This window comes from Falco punctatus (assembly GCF_963210335.1).
Source record: "Falco punctatus genome assembly, contig: scaffold_56, whole genome shotgun sequence".
In the NCBI taxonomy this organism is placed as follows: domain Eukaryota; kingdom Metazoa; phylum Chordata; class Aves; order Falconiformes; family Falconidae; genus Falco; species Falco punctatus.
Genome location: NW_027660190.1, coordinates 69,462 through 85,253, shown reverse-complemented (window position 1 = coordinate 85,253; position 15,792 = coordinate 69,462). Strand labels below are relative to the sequence as shown.

The 15,792-nt window shown below is 54.1% G+C and overlaps 1 pseudogene across 1 annotated transcript in view; it reads right to left on the bottom strand.

Moving 5' to 3' along the window:
• Nucleotides 1-15,792, bottom strand: part of LOC308057670 (hydrocephalus-inducing protein homolog) — a 105,322-nt pseudogene that overhangs the window by 36,558 nt on the left and 52,972 nt on the right. The window contains exons 19-26 of the transcript in view: nucleotides 13,206-13,689; nucleotides 11,960-12,103; nucleotides 9,965-10,206; nucleotides 9,618-9,754; nucleotides 8,799-9,309; nucleotides 2,924-3,146; nucleotides 879-983; nucleotides 8-217 (exon numbers count right to left, since the gene is read on the bottom strand). The product of the transcript in view is annotated as a hydrocephalus-inducing protein homolog (transcript). The remainder of the gene's footprint in view (nucleotides 1-7; nucleotides 218-878; nucleotides 984-2,923; nucleotides 3,147-8,798; nucleotides 9,310-9,617; nucleotides 9,755-9,964; nucleotides 10,207-11,959; nucleotides 12,104-13,205; nucleotides 13,690-15,792) is intronic.

Genomic DNA, 15,792 nt, shown 5'->3' with positions numbered 1-15,792 from the left:
GCGGTACCTGCAGCCCGCAGTCGATCTCCGTCACGTCAAGGAAGTAGTTGATGAGCGAAGCCTCCCCACTCAGCGCAATCTCGTAGGTCGGGCCTCCCTCCACACTGCACAGCGCCGTGACACGGGCAGCAATGTTTGTGCGGCCAACGAAGGTGAAGGTGACGCGCTGGCTCTTGCCCGGCGGCAGCACGCCGTACAGTGGCAGGACATCAAAAACCTGGAGGCAGGGGAGGAGAGATGGAGATGTCGAGCGTGGAAATTGATGCAGAAGAGCAGCCGTGGCTTGGAGCAAAGTACAGATGTGGCTGGAGGGGCCTCTTCATCACAGGCGAGATCACCCTAATCTCATTCTGCATCCATTCCACTTACCGGTGGGAGAGACCCTGGGAAAAATCTTCTCCCATACTAATTAATGTATTAATACACTAAATTAATTTGGGATGTCTCCTGGCAGCAAGACATTCTCTCAGCTGAAGAACTTGCCTTTAAAAACACTTTTTACTGCCTTCAGAAAAACACAAGACTTGGAGATGAGAGCCCTTGGAGCTGGGGGTGGACTCCAGCCCAGCTCGTCTAACTCCTGACACTTTTCACTCTCTCTCCGACCCGCACACTGCTCTCGCAAAAGCTACTGCAAAAATTTCCTACCGAGCACCTGATGAGTAACAAGACGAATAACACCCTCCACAGGCGCTGCACAGGCAGGACCCTCGGTCAGCCCTACATGGCCGGTTGCTTCAGCGGCGCTGCGCAACGTGCTGGGAGGGATGCGAGGCCACTCCGTGAGCAGCACCGAGGGCCACCAGTGGCAGCGGGGGCTACGTAACTGCTTGCCACGCTGGGAGCCCAGCGGGGAAGTGAGACAGATGCCCACTTACCTCCTCCGGTCCCGAGGGGAGGGGCTCCACCTCCACAAACCGCATCCTTTCCTGGGTCCTCACTGGCCTCCGACTTTCCAGCTCCACAGCAGCGGACGGCAGCAGCTGGAAAACAAGCACCATGGGCTACAGGAGGCAGCTGGCTGGGCTGAGGGGGATCACTGTGCTGCAGGCTCCACCGCCTCATCGAGCCAAGAGCAGCTAAGATGGGACACAGGCACACACCAAGTACGGGGACGCCTGTGCCATTAGCCGAGTGTGGGTCCAAGACCCGTGCGGATGAGACACGAGGTGCAGGTGGAGCCCGTGTCACACCGGCAGGCGGGCTCGGACCCACCGGCTTGCACGAGGAAGCGGGGTGCTCCCAGCACCCTGTCCTGGCAGGGACCTCGAGGGCACGTTGCACCCTCATGCCACCCCAGCTTTGCTCACTCCTGCCCAAGAAACGCACCAAACACCCCACCCCTGGACAGCTCAGGTTCTCCATGACAATAATAGGAATGCAGCTGCAAGCGAGAAGTGTCAAAAATGGGAAATAAGGACTTCAGAAGTCCTTGGCACAGCTGTCCCATTTCAGGTGGTGCTTAGCTTTCCCCTTGTGCACTCATCAGTGCTGGAGGGCTGAGGATCGCCATTTCTCTCGAATAACACCATCCTGAAAAAGGCAGCTGAGATGTTTTTCTGTCTTGCAGCAGCTGAGGGCTGGTGTTTAACCTCAGAGGTGCCATCCTTTAAACGGAACCTCGTCCCTGGGCTTCTGACCCCTATTTATAAGCAAGGGCTTTGTGATTGCTCTTGAAGTTTAAGAATACCTGCTGCTTCGGTAACATGAAGGAGGGCTTTGCGCTGGGGCTCTGACATGGGCAGGGTATGTACAGCACATCCTCAGACCTAACCAGAGGCTACATCTCTCCAAGGAGATAAAGCACTGGGGAGGGCTGAGCCTTCTCACATCTCAGTGCTCTTTCTGTTGTCTCCACATCTTCCAGCCTGCAAAGCTTTGCCAAGGGCATATTCCCAAAGACGCTAACCCACATCTTTCCCAGGCTTATGGTCTCCCACCTCCCCAGGAAGGCTACATGGGCATTGCCTTGATACAGTGACACAAGCAGAAGACAACGCTGCAACCCAGATGTATCCTTTGAAGCAATTTTGGATCCTACCTAGCCATATCCCCTTGAATTTCCCTGCTTTATCTGTGCATACATGGCAACAAAGCAGGGCACAAAAATGATTTCATGCTTCTATCTGAAAACATTCAGCCGCGCTATTCTTTATGCCTACCGGGTATCCTTTTTCCTGATTCAGAAAACACGTGCAGAGCTACAACATTAAAACCACTGATATTTAGATGTCAGCAGGTGCGACCCCCCTCCTTGAACTTAACACCAACTCCGGCACTTTCAGAACCTCCTGTGCTCTCCTATATCCTTTTTTATTGCCCCAGGAGCAGCCTCTGTCCCACGTGATGCAAAAGGCGCCATCAGCTCCCACTAGCACCGAGGCCAAGCTCCAAAGCACCGAGGCTCACCAGGAAGGTCAGCAGACCAAAGGCTGTTTTCCATACTAAGAGGAAAAGACAGCAACTTTGTCAAGTCTCCATTTATAAAAAGGCAGCTCTGTGGCCATCGCTGCAATACCAGGGCTCGGGCGAAGGCAGAGACGTGACAACGGGTGGCTCTAGCTGGGGCTGAGAAGATGGCACATGGAGACCAGTACTGGGCAGGGCTTGACAGAGGAAGGGAACTGGAAGCCTCCACATCACGGTGCAGGTAAAACCCCTCCTTTCACAGTGCAAAAAAAACCCAACCAAAAAACCCCAACCTCACCATAGGTCAGGAGGACCTGAATGGGCTTCTCCAAACAACACTACCCTACTTGTCCCTCCCCATAAGCCCCGTGTCCAGCTGCTGGCCCTGCTGCCCAGCCCACTCTCAAGGCACATGGCAGCAGGGCAGCAAAAAAGGGACGCTGGCACCAGCACGGCTTTTTGGTGGCAAGCTGGGGGAGGCAATGCAAAACAGTGAGTGTACAAGAAAATCTACCTTTGCTTCCAGGGAGTCCTCTGCATCTGCTGGCTCTTGGGCAGGATCCCCCACTGCTCCCAGGGCTTCAGCTGGCTCCTCTACGCATCCATCAGTGACACTGCTCTCTGCAGATGCCGAGTGCTCCGAGCAGGCTCCTTCCTCCTTTGGTGGCTGGGGTTTGATGAAAGGTTTAGGTGCTGGAGGGCTGAACCTGGAAGAAACCGTAACTTCAATCATGAAGCTGCAGCAGGAGGGAGGAAGACCTGGAGAAGCAGTTCCTTGGCAGGACGTGGCCCCTGGGTGGGCACTGGTGCCGCCAGCCCAGGAATGGATCCGACCTGGCAGCTCCAGAACCAGGATGCAGCAGGTCAATGCTGGGGGCTGCCCAGGGACAACGCCGGTCCAGCAGTGGCAACTGCTTGCAATAAGGAACTGCAGATATCAGAGGTGAACACCTTGCAGGGAGACAAAAGGACAAACTGCACAAAAAGGTGGGACTGAGACACAAAGGGGCAGATCTGGATGGTGATGAGCCAGCACAGACCCAGTGCCGCAAGGAGGTTTTCAGCTCTTCTAGGTATTCACCCTGAATTTTCCCCTGGGCGGTTACGCACAGCTGCGGGTCAGGACCAGCAGTGGCGATGGCAGGAGCAGGGACGGAGCCCGCCGCCTGCTGTGCCTGAACCCCGACGGAGCCGGCACGAGCCCAGCACGGGACACCTTCGCACACGCAAGGAACACGGGAAGACACGTCAAGCGGCTCCAGGCAGAGACTCACAATTAAACAGCCCATTGATCCCCGATGAGCACCAAAGCAGCCGCAATTAGTGCTTTGGGGAAGGAAACGCTGGTCATTTTTAATCAATCTATTCCAATCGCGACACTGAGATTCAGCTCCCTGCCGTGCCGCAGGTACTCCCTGGCTGCAAAACAGCAGCTCGAACCGCACCTCGCGCCAAAAAGGCTGCAGCTCTGCTGAAACGAGCTTCTAACCGGTGTGGCACGTCCTGATGCCATCATTACCTCCCCAGCATTTTCTAAACACAAACTGTTGGAGGACAAATTTGACAAATGGTTCAGCAAAGCAGTTCAACCGCTCGTTTTGCAAACAGAGCCGAGTTTATCCTTTGAGCAACAGCAGCCAGTAAAAAGCGTATGGGTTAACGTTTTCAGAATTCCCAAATGACTCCAACTATGGTCCCTGTATGAAATTGCAGCAGGTGCTCACAGTAGCTCTGCTTGGATTTCCAACGCCACGTGGAGGGACGCGCTCGGGCCATGCCTACCTGCCGCTGTTCCTATTCGTAAACGTTCCCCCCGCAGTCAAACACGGCACATTTTTTACAGCTGGGAATTCAGTGCCTTGAACCACGGGCTCCAAACAAAGATTTGTCTTTAGTATCTAAGGCTGGTTTTCGTTTCTGGATTACAGGCTCTGCTCTTCACAACCTGGAAGAGATCCCGCCTGACTTGCCCTCCCTACAGCGACATGCAAGAACACGGCTTCGCCCAGGTGAGCCCCTGACAGCCCTCCCTCCGCCTGCTGCTGGGACGCCACCGGGACCCCGAGCAACAGCTCGGCACCATCCGTGGGGAAGAACAAACCAGGGCTGGAGGGGATGAAGGCGCTCGCTCAGCCCTGCAGCGCATCGCCCACCTACGGTCCCACCCACGCAACCTCTGCTCCTCTCAGCCCAGGCACCCGGGTGCATGTTGGGGGGCCCTGACGGGCGACCAAACTGCCCAACACCTCCAGCGGCCGCTGACTTGGGCAGCTCCGTAAGGATGAGATAAATCCAGCTCAGCTGGGACAGTGGTGCTTTTGGGCAGCCTGCAGCTGCACGCTACCTTTCCCTGGCGGCAGGGGAGATGCCCACAGTGTCGGGCCACCAAGAGGAGCACCTCAACACCCTCCAGCCACGCACCAGCCCACGCACCCGTTGGGTGCCTGGGTCCGGCTGTCATCGCGGCAGCTGTCCCAGAACCGCTCGCTACGATGCACATGGTGAGGAAATGAAACCGCAGCTCTTAGAGTGGCTCGTGATAAATAATGCGGCTTAGTAACAGCTCCCGAGGAGAGGGAAACCCCCAAGATGGAAAAGCCATAATCATTTATTAAGGTACCTCTAGTTCTACAGAATGGTTTGAGGCAACTTCACCAGACCGTGGTGCCTAGACAACAACAGTATTTTTCCCTCTAAAGTAGAAGCCCTCCGGGACCCAGTGCTGGGAGATGATGTGATTAGCAAGTCCTGCTGCAGAGAAGCGTGAAGCAGCACAGCCAGGGACTCTTTCCAGTGGGGGAAAGTCAAAAAGAACAACAATGAGCATCACATGAAAAGGAAGGGAGTGAGGAACCCGAGATGTCAACAGAAAGCTGACCCCAAGGACACGACATCTTCCTGGCACTGAAGGAAAGGGGGTTGGTCCTGGGAAAGAAGGGCAAGATGATGAGATGTTCGGCATCAGCCCAGGCTTGAGGTAACCCTTTCTCAGAATCGGGACCTTCTGGGCAGCCTCCAGCACTTTCAGAGCAAGGCTGTGAACGCAGGGATGAAGGCAAGGAGCAGAGAGCGGCTCCTCCACCTGCAGAAGGCACCAGCCCCAAAGCAGAGGGGCCAAAGGGCTGCGGAAGTGCCTCCACCAGCACGCTGGAGTGGAGATGAGGAGCCTCCTGACATAAGCAGGTCAGCCTGGGGCTGGAGGGGCTGACAGCAAGGTGTTAACCCCCCTGCGTCCATCTCACCCAACCTGACCACCCGTCAGATGAGACAAAATGGATCCAGGTATTAACAGGGGGGATTCAATGGCAGCACAGGCACACTGACAGCAGGGAGAGAAGAGTCCTTCCTGCTAGGGCCAGGACAGCCTTGTGCCACCCACCATCCAAACCGCTGAGACATTAGGAAAAAAAATCATCTCAGCCTGTCTCTTGGTTTCTGAGCCTCCTAAGGACACAGCTTCACACCACTCCCCACACCCACCTCCCAAAATAGAGGAGCCAGAAATCACACCGCTTCTGCAAACCGCACGTGAAGATTCAGGCAGGATGACGTGACCTTGCCAGCTCAGGCTGTGCGAGAGCCACCACCAGCAGGACAGACACCCCAGAACGGTGATCGGAAGGCCCGAGGTCCCTGCAGGTCCTGCCAGCACCAAGGACACGTGCCAGGAGCCACCACCCCTTTGCATTAAATGCAGGAGTTTTAACAGCGCTGAGGCTGCTGCCCTGGTGCGTGGCACCCACACGCCCAGCATCCTTGCCCAGGCCCCCAGGAACCACACGCTGGTGCATCCCTTAGGCACAGCCGAAGTACCGGGGGAAAACAAGCCCCCCAACAAAGCCCCAGCTCTGTCACAGGGCAAAGCACCAGAGACCATGCACCCCTGAGGCATCTAAACAGGCTTATGGACCCCGACGATGCACTTTGATTTGTCCTGCAGGCCAACAGACTTAGATTGAAAAGGGACTTTGGAACAAGCAAGACAGCTCAAGGGTGTTTGAAACTGAAAACAAAACAATGTGATACAGAAGTAAACTCAAAACCTGCCCAGTGCACCCTGTGGGAACACGTGGCTTGAGCTGGGCCACCTGGCCAGCAGCTGGGGAAGGTGGTGGTGATGGTCTGCCCTCGCCAAGAGCAAACTCGAAACTGCATTTTGTCCCAATGCCCTGATGCCTATTTCTTTGCTAGGATAAATTCCTCTGCTGAGCTACGATTTGTGCATTTACTGAACCACCTGTTGACATTCAGACCAGGCAGCGCGGAGACAGAGAAGCAACATCATTGCAGTGAGATCCGACACCTCCAACTGTCACTGTGCGCGCCCTGGAAATGACTAACCGCACAGCAATGGCTGGACTGTGTTGCTGATACGATTGCTCAAAGTAGCAGCAGTGACTAAAGAGTAAGGAGGAAAAAATGGGTTGACCAATTAGAAGAAACAAAAAAAACAAACCCACTTTAAGCACAAATAGTCTTGTCCAGGCAGAGAAACAACATTTTTCTCTCCTGGCCAAAATAAATGTGTGTGTCTGATTGATGCTGGGAGTCTCTGGCAATCAGCTCCAGCAAGGTTAGAAGTGTGGACGCTTCAATTCTATCGATCTCGCCTTCACGAGACCTGATGTTTGATTCCCTCGATGTCAGACCGAGTTAGTTTGATCTGATAATTTAGAATAGCAACAGTGCTTAATGTAGACCAGAAATAATATCTGACATGCTGCCCTTCTGCTGGGCTCTTAATGAGCAATCTGAGGTGTTAATAGCCTGGAGACCATCTTCATTTCCAGCCCTGACATGGAGAATCACATGGTGTCTGCCGAGGGACCCAGAGCGAGCACATTACTGCTTAATTAACATGCAGAGCAGAAAAGGGAGCTGTCCTAACGTCCACAGCACTAACGAGCCAGCAAAGGGGCTATGCCAAACCCTCTGGAGCAGGGGCTGCTATCCTGCCAGATGCTCAGGACCCTCAGCTGCTACCAACTCAGAGCTGGGTGACTCAGCGTCTGCCAGAAGAACCTGCAGGCTCAGGTCCAGCAAAGCCAACTTAAGTGGAGATGGGGGAATTAAAAGCTGAAAACTGATTCAGCAGTCACATTTCCAAAACCCTAAAAAAAAAAAAAAAAAAAAAAAAAGAGTCGATACAAACAGGCAACTGGCCAATAAGTGACCCCAGAGGAAATTCATTCCACACAGGCTTTGCTCCAATGTGTGTGTTTCTCTGTTATCATAAAATATATGCATTGTTCTATCATCAACGTTAGATTTTTCCCTTAGCTTGTAATTAAACCCTAATCTAATTTACCAGGAGATGACAGGGGCTTCCGAGCAAAGCTTACAGCCCTGTTACTCTTTCCCTGTCCACCTCCTTGCACCTGCTTTTGCAGACTTTCCCCTGCATTTTAGGGTCTGTTCTTGAAGGCGCCGCGCATGAAGGGCCACACCAGACTGGCCGTTACCTGGTAAGACCCCGCTGTGAACGGGCTACCCCAGTGTCCACAGCTTCTCCCCCAAGCCCTCCTCACCGCCATGGCTAATGCCAGTGCCCAGTCTCCTCTAAGCCAAATTCCAACTCCCTAAACAAAACTGTTTATTTATGATCTCTGTTATTTGCAATAGCAGCACTTCAACGCGCAGTGGTTAACTTTGCTCGGTTTCCCAGGGCATTATGGAAAAACCAGTTGCTACTGTCATTAAAACCGCCCAGACTAGGCTTCTGTACTACGCAGAGAGGCCACAGCGGGAGGAACTGCTAGAAATGTGTTTATAGATGTGCTGCAGCACCACTGCAAGAGTGCTCTTGGGCTTGGAAACCACTGACCAGGGCTGGATGCCCTGCCTCCCAAGGATGCTCAGACAAGCGCTCCCACCGACACCTGCAGCTGGACCTACAGCCCCAGCAGAACCTGCCGTTTTGGCGAAAAATGCTGAATCAACTGCACATCGCATTCACAAAACAGCTAACAGACAAAAACTCCCTTCTCCAGGGTGGTGTTTGCCTCAGGCCACCAGGGTCTGCGAGCACAGCTCTCCACAGCAGCTTTCCTTCCCGGGGAACCAGTACGGGAGCTACAGCAAAGCAGCAGCAAGGGACCGGGGCAGCAGCAGGTCCTTCTGGTGGCAGCGCCTATGTAGGTTCTTAGGATGAAATGACAACGTACAGGGTCGGCAGGGATGGAAAACCGGTGATGTTACCGTCCACCTGCCTAAGCGTGGCTTTGTAGCTCCAGAGGCACAGCAGGACTCCAGGGTATGGGCTAAGCAAAAAGCGTTAGTAGTGTCATACAGCCCCAGCTCGGCTGGAGAACAGGGTCTCCCCCCCAGCGTCCAGCTGGCGGAGATCACCTTTTCCCTGAGCATCTAGCCTGACCACGGCTGGCAGGTGTTATTCCCACCAGGGAGAGCTGACAGCTGCTTGCCAGATCCCAGGCAAACGGCCTGGGTCTTCGCCAGGTACAGACAGGACACTAGGAAGAGGAGCTTCAAGGAGAGGGCAACGGTGCACATACCTCAGCTGGCTCGCATGGCCGCCCGTCAGGAACGACCAGTGGTACCGGACGAGAAGCGGGCTGCAGTTGGTCATCTCAATGTAACGCTCCACCTCAGTGTCATTCAAGATGCACCCAAAGTCCACGGCCATAGTCTGGAACTGGAGATTGGGGAAGAAGACTTCTCCCCGAACAGTGACCTGCTCCTCGCGAGGATGCTCGAGCAGCTGTATCTTCAGAGCCTTCTCTGCCACCCAGCTATTCAGATGCTCCTCGTGAGCAGGGTTAAATCCGATGGAGAAATGACGTTCCTCCCCTACCTCCAGCTTCATTGGCTGCAAGGAGATTAAAAAGATCAAACACCAGCGTAATGAAGTCCAAGGCTGGATAGCATGGAACATGTCAATGTCTTAAAGCATGACCTCAGCGTGGGCTTCTCAGCCCACCCTGCACGTTCTTTACAGCGAGTGCCTGACTGCAAGCACCACGCTCTCCTCAGACTATTGCAGGCTCACGTTTCTGTGCTTTGCATCGATACCAGGGGGAAATAAATATTGTCCTACTGAATTCTGGACCCACAGAGGCTCTGTGCTAAACACACAGCCGAACCAGCACTCCGGCAAGCCAGGGCTGCTGCCCTGACTCCAGAGAAACTCCTTTATCCTCACAGCACAAGTGCACCGGCACGGCAGCCTCAGCCTCGCAGGGGCCAGTCACCGGCACGGCACAGGAACGGTGCCCGCACCTCCACCAGCACGTGTCCAGCACAGCCCACGTCCAGCACCTTCCACCACCGACAGGGCAGGTGCCAGGCGACAGCGGGAGGAGCATCCTCAGCCTTCCCGAAGGCAGAGCTGCCCTCACAGAGAGCAAGCTGCTCTTGAGGTTGGCTGAGGACGGCTGCTGCAAGTCCCAGGAGATACCTTTACTCCATGGCTTGCCCAGCCCTAGGTGCCTGCTCCCTTCTCCTCATGGCTTTGAGCCACGAAGTATCTTCCCAACTCGGGTATTTTTGTTTCTTCCAGCAGCTCACTTCAGATCTGATTGAGTTGGGGCCAGGCTACTGCTGACTCTGCAGAAGACACTGCCAGAGGACTTCCCAACAGGAACGCACCGCCACATCCCTCCTCCTCAAAGCCCACCACGGGAAGGTCCTGCTCACCTGGACATCTGCAGGGAGGGGCTGCTGGGCCGCATCACAGACTCTGAAGGGTTGATCTAAGGCCAGGACGACACTCAGCGGCAGGGAGGACATGTTTTTTAAAGAAAGAGGCTTATGCTGTAGGCTGAGGACGTCACTGGGTAGCTACAGAAAGAGGAGACAAGAAGAAAACAACCTGAAGTGGCCACGCACCTCCCTTCCCTTCCGACGCATTTCAGAGTTTTCAACCCCAAAATTGCACACATCTCTTAGTCACTGTCTGTATTAGTTTCTACCCTTCTACAAGGTTTTTCTTTCAGAACGTCAGGTGCTTTTCACGTTTAGAAACCACAGCATCCCCCAGGGGGCAGGGAAACAGTCTCACATACAGACGAGGGAACAGCACCTTGAGAGGAGGCAGCTGCTTGACCAAGGTCAAAAGCAGAAAGCGAACCCAGAGCGCTTGTCTCCAGTTTACCCTCTCTTGGGCAGAATGGCACAAGACGATTTTCACCCCCAGTCATTTCCTACAGCCTTAGTGGCTCCAGGAGCCTCACAAAAGCAGGGATGCTAGTCAGAAGAGAAAAGCAAGCAGGATTTGGCCTGGAGCAGAGAGCCTGCAGTAGCCTAAGGTTAGCTTGGAACATTTACACGCACAAACAGCCAGCTAGAAACCTCAACGGTCTGGTTGCAACGTGTGTCCTGCTGTCCCTGCTCCAGTGACAAAGTGTCTGTAGCCTCACAGTTAAGCTCAGCCTAAGCTATTTCTTTCTGTTTATGCATCGCTCTGGCCTTCCTGCAGGGTTCACATCAACTAGGCAGCGGTTGGGAAACTAGTTCTGGCTGTATCGATATCCAACAGCTGCAGCGTCATAGCACTCGATAAACTAGAGCACAGGGCATCAAGCAGAACACAGGCAGACATCAGGAACAGCTGAAAAGCTTCTCATTAAGTGTGAACCACCCGCTCACAGGATTTTGTGCTTCTCTGGAAGCCTGGGAACCAGAGGAGAGGCCTGAAAATACAGAAACTAAATAATGAACCATCTTCTCTGTTTCAGACACCGCGTGGGAGAGGCAAAGATGATGGAGGAGTCAGGACCCAGAGACTAAAGGGCTCCTGTTTTGCATCGGTGTTGTCATCACTGCAGCTGAGGGATGACTGCAGGTCCTTTGAAGGAGGTGAGGCTGAGGGAAACGCAAAGAGCCAGCATCCATGCCAAGAGCAGGGAAGGCAGAGAGACAAAAGATGACAGTTTTCCTTCACCAGCCTGAGGAATTGGCAGGAAGCTCCATTCTTCTCAGCTTCCCTGCAGGATCGGTGTTCAGACATCCCCATGCCTTGGAGGAGCCTCAAAAACCTCCCTTCATCTTGACTACACAAATGCGTGTCTCTCTGCAAGTGGCTACGATCCCCCCTCAGCGCAGCAGCTGCAATCTCAGCGTTACTTCGCTGAAGTCAGAAAACCATCTCATCGCTAAGAACATCCTCACTTACTTCACAAAGCACCTCAGGAAGGGCGAGGAGGGGTTTAGCATCGCTCAGCTGCAGCGATCGGCTCTCCCCCCGGCAGCCCCAGCGCACAAGGTGGCTGTGCAACGGCCACGCTGCGCTCGCGGGTCCCACTGCCTCACCTGTGCCCTTGGCGCAGCAGCTCCATCCTGCCTCCACCTCGAGAAGGGCAGAGCTGTGACTGTCCCCGACCCCAGGGCAGCAAAATCACCATCTCGGCGGTAGAACCATCTCGTGGTAACGGCCAAAGCTTGCTCTGGCTCGAATCGATAGCTGAAGCCCCGTGGACTTGGGGAAGCGGTTTAACCGTCCCCATCCCCCCCGTGTTTAACAGGCACGCACACCCTGCAGGCTTTCGGCCATCAGCCACGCTCTTCAATGCCAGGATGCAATCCTGAGACTTACCTTCTCCACCCGGAATGCGATTTCTCTGGTAGACACTTGCAGAACGGGATCAACGAACTCACACGTGATGTCCACCTGCATTATCTGTGCCTTCCCCGCCTTGCTCCCCACCACGGCGTGACACAGCAGCCGCTCCTTCACCACCTGCATGCAAGAGTCACGCGTCACCCAAGCAGGTGCTGGCAGGGCATCCACAAAACACGCTGCAGTTGCTAGCCACCCAACCACGGACCCTATTCCTGCCGCAATTTACAGCCACTGCCCTCCTCAATAGCCCCCTCCTCTTGTTATGCTGCATCCTGTTTATGAGGGCACTCAGCTAGGTGAGCGATCAAGCCTTCTGCAAGCTGCCACTGAGGCAACCCTTGCAAGCACCTTTCAGATCATTAGGAACAGCAGGAGCTTCCTGAAGATTCATTCCACATTTGCTTAAACACCTGGGCCCAGCGGTCCCAGAGCCAAGGAACGTACACCAGGGTTAGCTGGCAGCTCCTCTGCAGAGTGGGATTTCCCCTGGCCTGGAAAGAAGGGCCCGGGGGGGAGAACACCCCGTGACCCTGCTGAGCTGCCACCCAAGGGTGCTGCCAGACCCGGCTGCCCTTGGGACACCAAGGCTGGCTGAGAGTCTGGGGTGAGCTGGTATGGAAATACCGACAACAAGTCAAGCTGTCAATTATAACGGTCCCTGGGAACACTTTCCCACGTGGATGAACGTCACTCTGACCATCAGGGCTGGCACGCACTGTTTTTCTCCTCCAGGACTCAGCGCTAGACAAGCCTCTGCCCATGTTTGTCTGCAGAGGAAAAATGATGCTGCTCTCGGACTCTCCCTCTCTTCACAGGTTTAGTGCTTGGGTTTTTTTAACTCACTCTTTTCACCACATCTATGACCTCACATGTTTTCATTTATTTACAGCCTCTGCTCCTAGCCTAAGTGTAACTTATTTTCTCCGCCCTTCCTTTCTGCCTCAGCACATGACACCCTGTAACCTGCCCTCTGCTTCTGAAGCAGCAACATTCCCTTCAGCCAGCATTTTGGTACCAGCGAGCTGGGTTTATGGTGACTATGGAAACACTGATGGTGGCCAGCAAGGAAAGCAGCCGGTGCTGCCATGGTAACTTGTGGCATTAAAACAGTTTCTGGAAAGCGCTTGCTCCTTTTCCCAAGGCAAATGTCAAGGGGTCGGAAGAAGCCCCAGCGGAGGTGACCTGGTGGGGAGGGCGCAGCCCTCGTGGGGCAACTCACCTGGGGAGTGCTGGAGGAGCCTTCCAGCACCATCTCCACAGTCTTGCCCGGCATCAGCTCTGTCCTCAGTGGTTGAAGCTTAAACACAGGGCAGGCAGGTTTGGGGCTCTGGAGGGAATCTGTGCCCTTGGTGTTACTGATGGCATGGAGACGGTCACGATGGCTGAACATGGGGAAGCCTTCTGTTGACCAACACAGCTGGTGGGTGCGTCGTCCTCTGTTTGTCACCTTGAAATGGTAACAGCAGCGATCAAAGCTAGAAGAAGAGATGGAAAACGTTATGGGGGCTGCTATTTCCCAGCGGTCACCCAGCTTCAGCACCCCAATGGCGTTATCTGACCGCACGCTCAGCAATAAAACCACCTCTGAAAAGGCTGACCTAGCTCGAAGCTTCAGCCAAAGCCAGACCCCGGCTGGCCCTAAGTTCAGCAGCCAGCAGCTGGTCAGTTTGTGTACAGCAAGGAAAAGCTTCGCAAAGATCCGTCACCTCAGGTACTCGTGAGCAGAGCATCACCCTTTGGTGCTCAGCACTCAGAGGGTTTTCCCAAGGTGCGTCCTGCAGGTCTCCCTGCACCAGGCACGAAGCTGGTCTGACCTGGCTGCAGGTGGGTGGACGAGCAGCTCTGCTGCCATTTCACCTGCTCCTGGGGAGCTGCTGCCTCAGGTGGCTTCCTCTGAAGATGCTACTGGGGAGCTGGCAGGGTGCAGAGACTCATCTGGAGATCTGGGCACCAGTTATCCCACCGCCGGGGCCCATCTTACCCCCCCTCCTCACTCCCCCATCTCTTAGGGAGCATCCAGCTCTCCCTGCCCCCAACGCATCAGCTGAACAGGGCAGCTGGTTTTGTGTCTTAGGAAGGTAAATGCACTGTGAGAACGCAGGATCAGCATAAGCTTCCCCCAAGACAAACACAGCAACAAGACCCGGTCTACCAGCTGAGGGAATGGAGTGACAACAAGAGATTGATCACTACAGCTAGATATAAACCGAAACGAATATTCAATGGAAATTGGTTCCATTATGTAAAGAAACACTAACTGCAGGCCAGCGTGGAATAATTATTCTACCCTCTATAAATCTGAGCGCCACCAGGAACAGAATTGTTCCTACAACAATTATTGGGTTTTTGAAAGGTACGGAACACGTGTCTTGCAAAATGCACGTCTGCCACAAGCAGCTAAACACCAACACAGAAGTGACAGATTAGAACAAACGAGTCTTTGAAACACACTTTACAAATGATGTGTACAAGGCTTAGTATGAACCGGTTTTCTGTTGTGGACAGCGGCAGATGAAGGCTGGGGGAAGCTCTGGGTAGGTGCCTGATTTGTGGCTCTGGGAAAGCCCACCTCATCTGGGATGTCACCTGGGTCCCCCCAGCTCACCTGGTGGCAGCTCTGCACCCACTGCCAACGGCGGCTCCCAACTAGCTTGCGGGCAAAGACACGAAGGGGGGCAGAGGACAATGACACCATTCCCACCCACGCTCTCCCCTCCACTGTGCAGCCCATCTGTGGCTGCACAGAGCACAGGGCACGCTGGCCAAGTGCCAATCTCCCTGTAATGTCCCTGCTTACCTGGGGGGCTTGTGGGTGCATATTTAACACACCCCAACACCCCACCCCACCCCACTAGTCTAGCCTAAACGCTTAAGGCAGCATCAACCTCCTCTTTCTAGCCCAAAATTTAGGTATCGGAGCACTGTGGAGCCTCTTTGCAGCCAGCAAAAGGAACAGGCACTTGGAGAAGAGTATTATTCTCGTCCCAAGAGGACTCCGACAGCAACAGCGCTTTGAAAAGGCTTATTTTTTCTCCCATTTGTAAGAATGTAGCCAGTTTCAGACACACGCACTAGGATCCGTGAATGCCCCCTTCCGAGCTAAGCTCTTTCAGGTAGCACATGCAATTTATCCCACCCAACCTCAGCCAACTTCTCCTCTTCTCCCGCTCAGAGCTGCTCCTGCAGGCACCCTTGCTCGCTTCTGCCTCGGGCTGCCGCCGCCGCAGTGCTGGCAGACCGCAAGGAACGCGGGCAGGGGAAACGAGGGAAGAGCGAGCGCCTCTAATAAAGAGCGGCCCAGCAGGGGAACCGGGGAAGACGAGCAGACTGATGGATGATACAGGGCAAAGAAACTCTGCAGCTCCTCCAGGACTCCCAGGCAGAAGGGAAATAAACCAGCACCATTAATTCAGTCGAGGAGTTGCTAACAAGCTACCACCAAGGTTTTCCACTCTTGCGAGAGAATAGTCCATAGCGAGTGGAAAGGTAAGCAACGTTATTGCAAACAGAAATATGTTTATACTTGTAATGTAGCATTTTCCAGCAGGAGGCTTCTGGGACCTGCTGTTTTCCTCCAGCTCATTCTTTGATAAAGTACAGAAATAAATATATTCCAACTAAAAACAAATCGGGGACAATCTAGCAACTGGTTTCCATTTTGGTCGTTTCTGAGGGTATCTAACAACTTTCAAACGGCCATAGAACACTCCTAAAGGAGTTCCTGTGGCTTCGGTGAAGCAGAGCCAGGACCTTGAGCACTGAAGAACAACTAGCCTGAAGGACTACAGCAAAACTCCTTGCCGAGC